Source organism: Thermobia domestica, chromosome 13 (assembly GCF_964235325.1).
Source record: "Thermobia domestica chromosome 13, izTheDome1.hap1.1, whole genome shotgun sequence".
NCBI classification, from domain to species: Eukaryota; Metazoa; Arthropoda; class Insecta; order Zygentoma; family Lepismatidae; genus Thermobia; species Thermobia domestica.
In genome coordinates, this window is record NC_137466.1 from 16,980,564 (window position 1) to 16,995,161 (window position 14,598).

The following is a 14,598-nucleotide window of genomic DNA, read 5'->3' on the forward strand; positions in this document are numbered from 1 at the left end:
TCCAAAATAATGATCATCGAAGTCAAAGGTCAAAACTCGAAAACGGAGCCAAATATTGAGGTGCTGTTTCCAAATCTAGTAATTGGTCATCAACCACTACAAGTTCCAAAAATAATGACCATCGAGGTCAAAGGTCAATCTCGTAAATGAAACCACATATTGAGATAACGTTTACGTCATTTAGTAAATTTGTGTGATCTATTCAATTTTGACAAAGCAGAAAAAAAGTGAAGAAGGAATAAATTTGAGAACACAATTTTAACTAGCGCAGAATTTCTGTACCTTTTTGGGCTATTCAAAAGAAAGCAAAGATATGCCATATTAACTAGCTGAGAATTATTTAAGCAAAACGAAGGAAGCGAACATGGACCATTTTACGCAAATTTGGATGGAGTATTTATATTTGTATGAACCAGAAAAAAATGAAGAAGGTTCAATATTTCTGTACAATTTTGTACTACCCAAATAATCACAAGAAAATCAAAGAAGGGTCATTTTAACTAGATCAGCATTTTATACCTTTTTGTGCTATTCAATATAGAGGGAACAAATTTCAGTGGTCTATTTTATTTTTGTACCAATCAGAAGAAAAGCAAAGATATGCCATTCTCAGACTTTTATACCATTTTGTACTACTCCAATAAACGAAGGAATACCAGTCAGAAAAAAAGAGAAGTGAAGATCAGGTGGATTATTTTCTTTTGTACCAACTGGAAAAGAGAAGAAGAGCTACTTTAACTAGCCCATTATGTACTGTTTAAACAAACGAAAATTGACCATTATGTAACTTTTGAAATACTGAAATGTTCTATTTTTGTATCAATCAGAAAAACCCGAAGAAGGATCATTTTAACAAGTTCATAATTTCTGTGACGAAAGAATAATTTTGATGTTCTACTTTTTATACCAACGAGAAAAAAATGAACTAACTGAATATACGAAATAATAAATTTAAGTGACCTATTCAATTTTGTACTACTCAAATAAACAATGGAGTATTTAGTTTTGCACCATTTTGGAGTATTCAAATAAACAAAGGAATTATAACTTGTGTCAACTCTAAAATTAATTAAACGAAGTAATGCATTTGAAAAACCGAAGTTGAGTATTTTATACCATTTTGTATTATTTCAACAAAGGAATAAGCAAAAACAAAGGATCATTTTATATCATTTTAAACTAGTCTAATAAACGAAGGCATAAATATGAGTGAGCTATTTAATTTTGTAGCTGAGTATTTTAACGAAAGAACAAAATTGTACTAACCAGAAAAAATCGAAGAAGGCCCATTTTAACTAACTGAGAATTTCTGTACCTTTTTGTAAATTTGAGTGGCCTGTTTTTTGTACTAACCAGAAAAATCGAAGGAGGTCCAATTTAGCTAACTCAGAATTTTATACCATTTTGTACTACTCAAATAAACGAAAGAAAAAACGAAAAAAGACCAATTTAACTAGCAGCTCAGAATTTATATACGTTTTGTTTAGGTGTCCTACTTTTTGTACCAGCGTGAAATGCCTTTTTAACCAGCTCAGTAGTATTCAAATAAACAAAAAAACCGAAGAAGGATCATTTTAACTAGCTCAGAATTTCTGTACTTTTGTGCCATTCAAACAAATGAAAAAACTAAATTTGAATGGAGTATTATTTTTTGTGCCAAGCAGAAAAAGGAAAGAATTTGTACTGACCAAAAAAGGCGAAAAAGGATCATTTTATACCTTTATGTGCTATTTAAATAAACGAAGGAATAAATTTGAGTGATCTATTCAATTTTATACCAATCAGAAGAAAAGCAAAGAAGAGCCATTTTAACTAGCTGAGTATTTTTGTGATACACAAATCAACAAATGAATAAATTTGAGTGACCTATTCAATTTGGTATCAATAAGAAATACCATTTTAAATAACTCAGCATCTTTATACCTTTTTGTGCTATTTAAATAAACGAAGAAAGCGAAGGAGGTTCAATTTAGCTAACTCAGAATTTTATACCATTTTGTACTAATCAAATAAACAAAGGAATAAATTTTTATGACCTATTCAGTTTTGAAAACAAGCAGGAAAAGAAAAGAATTAACATTTTGTACTCACTCAAAGAAACGAAAGAATAAATTTTGAGTGGCTTAAGCAAAGAAGGTCAATTTGTACCTTTTGTGTTATTAAAACTGAGTGATCTATTCAATTTTATACCAAGTAGAAAAAATTTTGTTTGCAATTAAAAAAACGGAGAAGGTCTATTTTAAGTACATTTTGTACTACTCAAATTCTACTTTCTGTACCAACCAGAGAAAAACAAAGAAATACCATATTCTGCTACTCAAACAAACGACGGAATAAGCTCAGAATTTCTATACCTTTTTGTGTTATTCAAATAAACGAAAGAATAAATTTGTGTGACCTATTCACTTTTATAGCAAGCCCCTTTTAGTTTTATACCAACCATGACGGTCCATTATAACAAGCTCGGTATGTTTATATCATTTTGTATTACTCTATTTCATTTTTGTAACAATCAGAAGAAAACAGCTCAGAATTCTATACCTTTGTGGTGTTACATTTTGTATATTTTTGTGTCATCCAGAGGACAATTTAAATTGACTCTCCCTGACAATTCAGTTGCCAGAGTCCAATGTTAGTTATCTATTAAATTCTTAATATTACAGTACTACAAATTGATCCAGTTAACAGTTCAAGTTCTTCTATTCTTACACAATCAAATGCATATGCTACAGTGGGCTCAGTGTTCATTTACAGAATTAAATAATTGTTTATCTTTCTCTAAAAACATTTCTACTATTTTGTTGATATAATAATCACACTCTGTAATGTATTCATATACCAGATTAAATTTTTTCTCCAAAGTATAAGTGTTCTTAATATTACAACCTTTAAAATGCTTCTTTATATAAATTTTATAGATTTTCTCTCTCATTTCACATTTAATTAAGATCGTCCACACCTTTTGCAATAATTCTTAATCATACTGCAGCAAACAGTTGTGATCTTTTTCATTCTCGTTATGTTTAGAATATGCTTCACATAATAATACTGAATTTGGTGTATACTCATTAAATAATTGTATAACACATGTATGACTAATACTTTCACTAGTACACTCGCACTCATTAGCTTCCAGTTCAAAACAGGTAATATTTGAAACACTGTCATCATCACTTTCCGGGAGTATTTCATCATTATATCTATTATAGCGTCTAAAATAATACACTTCTTCTATTTCTTGTGTTGGATATATGATTCTCACTTTATCACGTAATTCATCTGGCAGATCGAGGTCAGACGGGTGAATTAACAGTATAGGTTTTTCGTTTTCACGCTGAATTTCTTTTTCTCTAGGTGAAACATAAACATTCTCCATGCTCTTCAGCAAAAACAAATCAAGTGTGATACATCTATTTATATACCTACAATAAAAGCATTCTATGCATTCTCAGTGTTTAATAATTTGTTTCAAGCAATATAAAACATCATGATGTATGTTCTATTATTTTCCAAATATACTCTATAAACTTATATTCCATTATAATAAAATACATAAATGCAAAAATATATATTTGAAGTTTCATATAATTTCCCTTAGACGAGGAAAAAGTTTTAAAAAATAATTGAATCGTTGAGCAATGCGCAGTACCTTAGGACTCTCATTATACTAGCAATACAAACGTTAGGTAACGCATTCGTAACGTTGTTTAAATATCTGCAGCAACATGGAACTTTGAAATCTTCTCTTACTTTGATATAATCTCTTCTTCTGCTGTGATTCAAAATTTTCAAGTATGCTGTTTCTTCTTTTTTTCTTTAGTACGCAAATTGCTATGTAATCTGTTCTACACAATTATGACTCAACTCTGGTTTGTTAAATCTCACGTTCAATATTTTATGAGCCTTTCTTATTGACGGGAGAGTCAATTTAAATTGTCCTCTGGATGACACAAAAATATACAAAATGTAACACCACAAAGGTATAAAATTCTGAGCTGTTTTCTTCTGATTGTTACAAAAATGAAATAGAGTAATACAAAATGATATAAACATACCGAGCTTGTTATAATGGACCTTCATGGTTGGTATAAAACTAAAAGGGACTTGCTATAAAAGTGAATAGGTCACACAAATTTATTCCTTCGTTTATTTAAATAACACAAAAAAGGTATAGAAATTCTGAGCTTATTCCGTCGTTTGTTTGAGTAGCAGAATATGGTATTTCTTTGTTTTTCTCTGGTTGGTACAGAAAGTAGAATTTGAGTAGTACAAAATGTACTTAAAATAGACCTTCTCCGTTTTTTTTAATTGCAAACAAAATTTTTTCTACTTGGTTTAAAATTGAATAGATCACTCAGTTTTAATAACACAAAAGGTACAAATTGACCTTCTTTGCTTAAGCCACTCAAAATTTATTCTTTCGTTTCTTTGAGTGAGTACAAAATGTTAATTCTTTTCTTTTCCTGCTTGTTTTCAAAACTGAATAGGTCATAAAAATTTATTCCTTCGTTTATTTGATTAGTACAAAATGGTATAAAATTCTGAGTTAGCTAAATTGAACCTCCTTCGCTTTCTTCGTTTATTTAAATAGCACAAAAAGGTATAAAGATGCTGAGTTATTTAAAATGGTATTTCTTATTGATACCAAATTGAATAGGTCACTCAAATTTATTCATTTGTTGATTTGTGTATCACAAAAATACTCAGCTAGTTAAAATGGCTCTTCTTTGCTTTTCTTCTGATTGGTATAAAATTGAATAGATCACTCAAATTTATTCCTTCGTTTATTTAAATAGCACATAAAGGTATAAAATGATCCTTTTTCGCCTTTTTTGGTCAGTACAAATTCTTTCCTTTTTCTGCTTGGCACAAAAAATAATACTCCATTCAAATTTAGTTTTTTCATTTGTTTGAATGGCACAAAAGTACAGAAATTCTGAGCTAGTTAAAATGATCCTTCTTCGGTTTTTTTGTTTATTTGAATACTACTGAGCTGGTTAAAAAGGCATTTCACGCTGGTACAAAAAGTAGGACACCTAAACAAAACGTATATAAATTCTGAGCTGCTAGTTAAATTGGTCTTTTTTCGTTTTTTCTTTCGTTTATTTGAGTAGTACAAAATGGTATAAAATTCTGAGTTAGCTAAATTGGACCTCCTTCGATTTTTCTGGTTAGTACAAAAAACAGGCCACTCAAATTTACAAAAAGGTACAGAAATTCTCAGTTAGTTAAAATGGGCCTTCTTCGATTTTTTCTGGTTAGTACAATTTTGTTCTTTCGTTAAAATACTCAGCTACAAAATTAAATAGCTCACTCATATTTATGCCTTCGTTTATTAGACTAGTTTAAAATGATATAAAATGATCCTTTGTTTTTGCTTATTCCTTTGTTGAAATAATACAAAATGGTATAAAATACTCAACTTCGGTTTTTCAAATGCATTACTTCGTTTAATTAATTTTAGAGTTGACACAAGTTATAATTCCTTTGTTTATTTGAATACTCCAAAATGGTGCAAAACTAAATACTCCATTGTTTATTTGAGTAGTACAAAATTGAATAGGTCACTTAAATTTATTATTTCGTATATTCAGTTAGTTCATTTTTTTCTCGTTGGTATAAAAAGTAGAACATCAAAATTATTCTTTCGTCACAGAAATTATGAACTTGTTAAAATGATCCTTCTTCGGGTTTTTCTGATTGATACAAAAATAGAACATTTCAGTATTTCAAAAGTTACATAATGGTCAATTTTCGTTTGTTTAAACAGTACATAATGGGCTAGTTAAAGTAGCTCTTCTTCTCTTTTCCAGTTGGTACAAAAGAAAATAATCCACCTGATCTTCACTTCTCTTTTTTTCTGATTGGTATTCCTTCGTTTATTGGAGTAGTACAAAATGGTATAAAAGTCTGAGAATGGCATATCTTTGCTTTTCTTCTGATTGGTACAAAAATAAAATAGACCACTGAAATTTGTTCCCTCTATTATTTGAATAGCACAAAAAGGTATAAAATGCTGATCTAGTTAAAATGACCCTTCTTTGATTTTCTTGTGATTATTTGGGTAGTACAAAATTGTACAGAAATATTGAACCTTCTTCATTTTTTTCTGGTTCATACAAATATAAATACTCCATCCAAATTTGCGTAAAATGGTCCATGTTCGCTTTCTTCGTTTTGCTTAAATAATTCTCAGCTAGTTAATATGGCATATCTTTGCTTTCTTTTGAATAGCCCAAAAAGGTACAGAAATTCTGCGCTAGTTAAAATTGTGTTCTCAAATTTACTCCTTCTTCACTTTTTTTCTGCTTTGTCAAAATTGAATAGATCACACAAATTTACTAAATGAGGAAACGTTATCTCAATATGTGGTTTCATTTACGAGATTGACCTTTGACCTCGATGGTCATTATTTTTGGAACTTGTAGTGGTTGATGACCAATTACTAGATTTGGAAACAGCACCTCAATATTTGGCTCCGTTTTCGAGTTTTGACCTTTGACTTCGATGATCATTATTTTGGAACTTGTACTAGTTGATGACCTCTTGCTAAATGTGGAAACAGCACCTCAATATTTGGCTCCGTTTTCAAGTTATTAGGTTTTAAATATTTAACCTTTGACCTCGATGGTCATTATTTTTAAAACTTGTAGTAGTTGATGACCAGTTACTAGATTTGGAAACAGCACCTCAATATGTGGATCCATTTAAGAGTTATTTGGTTTTAAGTACTTTGACCTTTGACCTCGATGGTCATTATTTTTGGAACTTGTGGTACCTGATGACCAATTACTAAATGTGAAAACAGCACCTCAATACGTTGCTTCGTTTTCGAGTTATTGGGTTTTAAGTATTTTGACCTTTGACCTCGATGACCACTAATTTTGGAACTTGTGGTAGTTGATGACCTATTGCTAAATGTGGAAACACCACCTCAATACGTTGCTTCGTTTCCGAGTTATTGGGTTTTAAGTATTTTGACCTTTGGCCTCGATGGTCACTATTTTGGAACTTGCACTAGTTGATGACCTATTACTAGATTTGGAAACAGCACCTCAATACGTTGCTCCGTTTTCGAGTTATTAGGTTTTAAGTACTTTGACCTTTGACCTCGATGGTCAGTATTTTGGAACATGTAGTAGTTGATGACCTATTGCTAAATGTGGAAACACCACCTCAATACGTTGCTTCGTTTTCGAGTTATTGGGTTTTAAGTATTTTGACCTTTGACCTCGATGACCACTAATTTTGGGACATGTAGTACCTGATGACCTATTGCTAAATGTATGATATTCGTACTCAGCATGGTCGAAAACCCCCATATGCCGAGTTTCATCCAAATCGGTTCAAAGAGCGTATCGAATCGCTATGTTACATAGGTATTCATTGTCTTGAATTAGGGTTGAAAAAAAATCTTATGTAATTTCTGCTATGGTAAAATAGGGGTTGGAAAAGTAATCATAAAAGAGAACGAGTACACCCCTTAAAATGTATTCTCTTGTCTGCTGTGTGTTCGTAGTCTCAGTGTAATTTCTGCTATGTTAAAATAGGGGTTGAAACGAGTACACCCCCTGTGCTATGTCCGCTATGTTTCGTAGTTTCTGTTATGGTAAAATAAGGGTTGGAAAATATGCTCATAAAAGGAAATGAATACACCCCTAAAATGGAGGTTGTTGTGTTTATTATCTGCTCTGCTATGTGTTCGTAACTGCTATGTTACATAGTCTTATGCTAAGGGGTTGAAAACGAATACACCTCTGCTATGTGTTCGTAGGGGTTGGAAAATGTGTTCATAAAAGAGAACGACCACACCCCTAAAATGCTGTGTGTTCATAGTCTCAGTCTAATTTCTGCTATGTTAAAATAGGGGTTGGAAAATAAGCCATGTTCTTTTATTAGCTGTGCTATGTATTATCTGTTCTGCTGTGTGTTCATAGTCTCAGCCTGTTCTGCTGTGTGTTACGTAGTGTTATGTGTTATCTTCTCTTCTATGTGTTCGTAATCTTATGTGTTATCTCCTATGTTAAAATAGGGGTTGAAAAATATGCTCATAAAAGAGAACGAGTACACCCTTGTTATGTTACGTATTCTTATGTATTATCTGTTCTGCTGTATGTTACGTAGTGTTATGTGTTATTTGCTCTGCTGTGTGATGTTCGTAGGGGTTGGAAAATATGCTCATAAAAGGGAACGAGTTCACCCCCTAAAATGTGCTCATAAAAGAGAACGAGTACACCCCTAAAAAGTGGTTATAAAAGAGAATGAATACACCCTCTAAAATGATTATCTGTAGACCGTGGGGGGTTCGATTGTAATCTTTGCTCGTTATGTTAAAATAAGGGTTGGAATGAGTTATGTATTCTTATGTATTATCTGTTCTGCTGTGTTTTCATAATCTCCATGTGTTCTATGCTATGTTAAAATAGGGGTTGGAAAATATACTCATAAAAGAGAATGAATACACCCTTGTTATGTTACGTATTCTTATGTATTATCTGTTCTGCTGTATGTTCATAGTCTCAGTGTAATTTCTGCTATGTTCAAATAGGGGTTGGAAAATATGCTCATAAAAGGGAACGAGTTCACCCCCTAAAATGTGCTCGTAAAAGAGAACGAATACACCCCCTAAAAAGTGCTCATAAAAGAGAACGAATTCACCCCTAAAATGGAGGTCGTAAAAGACCGTGGGCTCACGGTGTACGGTGCTCAATTTCCCAGGGGCTTGTGAGTTGGCCTAGGTTGTCCTAGGTTGTTCCAGATCGATCCATTTTCTACTACTTACTAATGTTCAAAAGATCAGCATATGTATATGAAGTAACAAAAAGAAAACTCTGGATGGAAAGCTACATATTGGAGAATAGCTATCGAAGCAATTAACCTATCAACCAGAGACTAGAACAGGATTACGTACAGTATCATAGAGTAATTTAAGACCTTATTTAACTCTCTGCGTTAAGTATGTCAGGTTGTAGAAATGGTTGTATTTCCAATTCAAGGCCAATTTATGGCTGAATTAACCCCTGATGCTCCGACGATAGAGTCGGTAGTATCGGTGTACCATCTAAAAGTTTAGTCCAATATTTTTTTTCGAGTGGAGGCTTAAGTTTCCAGTCACGAGCGATTCATAAAGAAAAAATCACAAGCGACAATCTTACGGAAAGAAGTAGCAGAGAGCGTTAGCCTCGCATTCGGGAGGACGTGGGTTCGATTCCAACTGGCAACCATTCTGATTGTGGTTTTCCTTAGTCCTACCAGGAAAATGCCGGTACAGTACCTACTAAACAGGCCCTCGCCGATACCTTCCCAAATCCTTTCAATTATTATTATTGTTGTTAGGTATCTGATATAAAATGGCCTCTTAGCTCTATCTGGTGATTGTTAAATAAATGTAATGAAATAAAATAAAACAAATACAGACCCTGAGAAAAAAACGAAAAAAAGATAAAGACAGAAAATGCTCCCCTTCTAAAAGAAGAAAATGTTGTAAACTAAAAAATGGGAGCTTTTCCACTTTTTAAATTCAAATTAGAATTTTTAAGACTTTTAAAATTAAAACCGAGGAAGCAAATAAGAAACCCCACAAATCTAGCTCTTCTAGGTAGATCAGACATTTCCGTGATCAGACATTTTCTCAGATATTGAAAGCTGTTTCATCATTGCTTACTGAATTATTAAATCTTGAGCACACTGCCTGACAAAAGGATTTTAAAAGGACTCTGCCCGAACTTGTAAGCTGATGTACTATTCCAGCATTCACTTAATCCGTCAAAGGAAAGCTTGGTATGATCAGTAAGGATGGTCAGTTATTATTTTTTTTTAATAGAATTACTCGCACAGCTGTTTCAGTTAAATTTAAACCAGGGCCGTTCACACAAGTGTAAATTCCAGTAATAATAATAATAATAATAATAATAATAATAATAATAATAATAATAATAATAATAATAATAATAATAATAATAATAATAATAATAATAATAAATCGGTGAAGAAGGTGTGAAAAATTCTTTGCAGATCACCTATCCTAAGAGAGGTTTGCACCACGCAAATATCGGAATAGTACCTAACTTATAGGCTCCAAGTTGACTCAATTGCGGCTGCAAATGAGCAGTACTAATCCGAGGTTCTCTATTGTATTTGATAGTATTGGGAATGACGGTGAATGCTTCAAACTAGCCTGACAATAGGTCACGTGTTTTATTATTTTTTATGGATTCCGACGATTTCTTGGCGCAAATATATTCATTTAGTTTCCTCCTAAAGCATGAACCAAAGGGAAGACCACATTTTTTTCGGAACCTTCTTCCGCGATTGGAAAGGAACTGGTTCCATCCCGTACTGTCTAACTCAAATTGTATCCAAAGGGTGGCCAGATTCTGACAAGTAAAAGTAGGACACATGTGTAGTAGTAAATTATACCCTACTGCGTCGACAATAGACAATACATAGACTTTGGATTTGGATCAAAGAGAGTGTGAAAACTTTGTCATTGCTATGCCAAAAGAGAACAAATTCAATGCCATCACATGGGTATACTCCCTACTCCTCACGTTCCTCACCACTCAATTCTATCTATCAATGATCTTTATAAACCAAAGAATTTCTAAGAGAAATATTTGGAAACAGCTTGGCTTTATTATAATACCAAAGATCAGCTTTCAGAAGGTAAGGACAGCCCATCTAACATCTTGAGGAAACACCACTGCAGGTTCAGAATGCAGTTTTTCATTATAGAAGAGATTCTCGGAAAACTCGATTCACACACCCCGAAAACGTAAACATTTAAAAAAAAAATTTAGACATCATTCACGTCAACAGCCTGACGACTAAGTTGTTCAGTGAATGTTTTTGTTTTAAAATACAGTACATGAAAAGAAGTTGTTTTTTGGTCTAAATAAGTGAGTATACTATGAATCGAATGCAGCGTATACCCTCGTACTTCCTAAATTTTAGGTGACTATATGATTGTTTCCAAAAATTAGACGTGAGTATTCGCCGTATACCCGCGTATACACTCCATTACATCCCTGATTGAAATGTCTTTTATAATAATTCGAGAAAATAGAATTTCTATTTATTAGTTTAGCTGATACTGGCAATCAATGTACCACCTATAAAATGGTATTTTAAACTAGCGAAGTATCTTTTCTACTGTTTACCATGAGCGTTATAGTAACAGATGTAATTACTGTATTACCAGAACATACATAAACTAACATGGATTTATAAGAAAGCAAACTGTTCTTTGGTTGTAAAGATCTGATGAGTTCTGTAAACAGCGACGATAAATGTTCCAAGTCCAAACCCGAACTGTAGGGTCTAATGGAACATAACTCAAGAACCTAAGGTCTGTACAGAAAGTTATTTCGTATTGTTACTAAGCAAATCGATCTATCTTCATGTTAAGTTAGTCAACAACCTAAAAATTGGCAATAGCCATTTCTTTACGTAGAAAAAACAGAAGGCATACATTACATCCGTTTGAATATTCTTTACTTCATAAACATATTTTGTACATCTTCTTAGATATTTATTTCATTTTACTATAGTATATACATAGATTCTGCAGAGTTTTGTTTTACATAATGTCATATGTTAATGTTGTGAAGATTATAAAATTACTAAAATCCAAATTTTCTCTCTATTTAGTGAGTTTTTAAAACTATAATTAAGTAAACCAATAATAATTCAAGTGTTCATTTGAAATACACATTAACAAGTTTAATAAGTCGAAAGCCTGATAAGTCCAATCTTTATGCAGTAGTTAATTTTGCAATTGTTATTCTGTATCTTACTTGTTTACTAAGGGAAATACTATCACTCAGAGATAAAGTGCCCACCTGTGGAGTTGAGTTTGAGTTTAACGCCCCTTTCAACAGCGAGGCTATATAAGACGGGGCCTACTGATTAACGTGGAATCCAAACCACATGAACTCCCGCCGGGAATCGAATCTGGGTCTCCCGCGCAAAAGGCGCGTACACTAACCGCTTAGCCACGAAGGAGCTCGAGATGAATATTCCGACCCAAGAGGAACGGCAATCGGGAATTGCGGAAACTTCATAACGATGAATTGCATAATTTACACTCTTTACCAAACATTTTTAGAGTCATCAAATCTAGGAGCCTCAGCTGGGCAGATCATGTAGTGAGAATGAAAGAAAGTAGGAACGCTTTCAAAGTTTTGACTGGAAATCTAATCAGAAAACGTCCGTTAGGAAGACTAAGACGCAGATGGACGGACAATATTATGAATCTCGCAGAAATAGAAATACAAAGTAGAAACTGGGTTCAGTTGGGTAAGGATAGAAGTCATTGGAGAGGTTTTATGAATGGGGCATTGAACCTCGGGGTTCTATAGGCCATAGAGTCAGTTAGTTAGTTATTTTATGGTGAAAAATATTTTGTGAAATATAACGGAAATTCAAAAGGTTTATGTTTTGTCTGTATGTAGATAGATAAAACAGAGCACAACTGATACGTATACACAGAAAAGATATCCTAGCGATACAACTAGTTGATTGAGAAATTATTCCAGTAAATTCCTTTAAATTGAAACCATTTCATATGTCAATGGAATAAAAAATAATCACTGATACGGATTAGTCTTTGAAAAAACTATAAATTCGTTGGGTTAAGTTCTGACCCTTTCAGCCCCTACTTTACGATTTCGAGTATGTTTTTATTCCCTTTGTTTACCTTCATTTTTAATATTCCTGCGCAAACAGCGTCTTGCGTGTGTTCCTTTAATCCTCTCATTTTCATACCTTTATTCTCACCATCGTGATTAATTCGACTAGGTAGAAAAGCGTGATTAACTAAGCAAACTCATCACCATCACCATGCTGAACACGTATTTCAAATTTTGATCGTTTCCGATTTTGAGAACACTCCTGCATAAACTATAAGGCATTACTCGACACCTTGTATATTACATCGTCATTAACAAATCGTATATAATAACTTTTTAAAATAATAAGTAAAAGTTCGTTATGATTCTTATTGAAAATTTTGAGTTGCGAGCGGAGCAAGAAAATTTTCAATAAATGTATTTTTTTGCAAACTGACAACAATATTGATTTAATAGGGCGCCAATTATTTTACGGGGCGCCGCGTCGTTTACTCTTTTCCGACACTTTTTCTTTCTTCCTACTCGTTCGGCGCCCCCTTGGTATCAGCGCCCGGGGTGACCACCCGCTTCCCCCCTAGCTACGGCTCTGTTCCCTACTGATCTAATTGCTACCACATACCTTTGGTGATGTAATCCCGGACTTCTTGAAAAAGATTGAACGCATTACGATGGTTTGTATTCCATATTAAACTGTTACGCCCACGTCTTAGATAGCCTTGGTGCTGAAAAGAGACTCTAAACTTACCTGCTTTAGCCTGCATGGCGAGGATCGTTAGTGAAAAGACGAAGTGGCATAGTTCGAAAAATCGTGATTTGAATTATGTCCATCATCCATCCTTATTTAATCTATCCGATGAACTCTAAAAATTTCGTAGCTGAGTTCCTTATATGACCAGAGATAATACCTAAGAAAATTTTCCGAAAAGGATGTATCTGGAAATGAGTAGCACGGTATAACATTAAACGAGAAAATTCAAATCACTCTACTGTAAAATTATAAAAATCAAAATATGTCACTAATCCCCTTCACTGACGAATTGTGGGACGTTAAATAAAAATATTTCTTTCCGTTTATTGTTTTAGTCACTCCATCCCTGTCTCAGTGCAGTTTTGTTCTGGTTATTGTATTGCTTGATTCGACTGCGAGCTTCATGATCAGTGAATCAGAATGTTAAAGAATTTTTTTAAAAGTAAATTAACTTGTTGATAAACAACTTTGTTCAATAAGAAGGGTTAAATTTCAAAGATGGCCGTCTGTTTCTAGCAAAATTTTAAAATTTACCTGCAAGAAATGGATAATTTGCTCGTTTGTGTGCTTGATAATTTTGCGAAAGATTACCGCATGGTTGAATTGTGGGAAAGTAAGGGTATTTGCATTCTAAACATGAGAGTAGGTGTATAGAGACACTCCAGTTGGTATCCTTATGCAGAGACGAGAAATTACACTCTATTAAATTTTAAAAGATAGGTCTAACCTCCCCTAACCCTAAGCTAACCCGATCCTACCTTACTCTATTTATTCTTACCTTAGCCTGTTCTATTCTATCCTACTCTATTATGTCATTTTATAGCGGTCCTAAAAATTGATGATTTTAAATTTTTCGTAGCTATTATTACGCTTTTTGTTGAAAACCACGCGGACGACCAATTTCGTAATAAATGCGAATAAGAAAAACTTGAATAAAGGTCTACAAGAACAATCGTACAGGTGTGTCTACAATCTAGCAATAAATGCAGTAAAACGCGAAATATTTCGAAAGGAACAACTACTGAGCTCTGTGATTGGAGATAGTAAACCAAACTCATCTTCTCCAGTATATGGTAAAAGAAAATAACATATATAAACCAAAGGTGGTCAATATGTTGACCACGCGTTATTAGCCAACGGAAAATTGTGAGAGGTAGCCTACGGTAGTGTGTATCGATTGCTATTTTTATTCTGTGATTCTCTCTGGTGAGCTAGTGACCA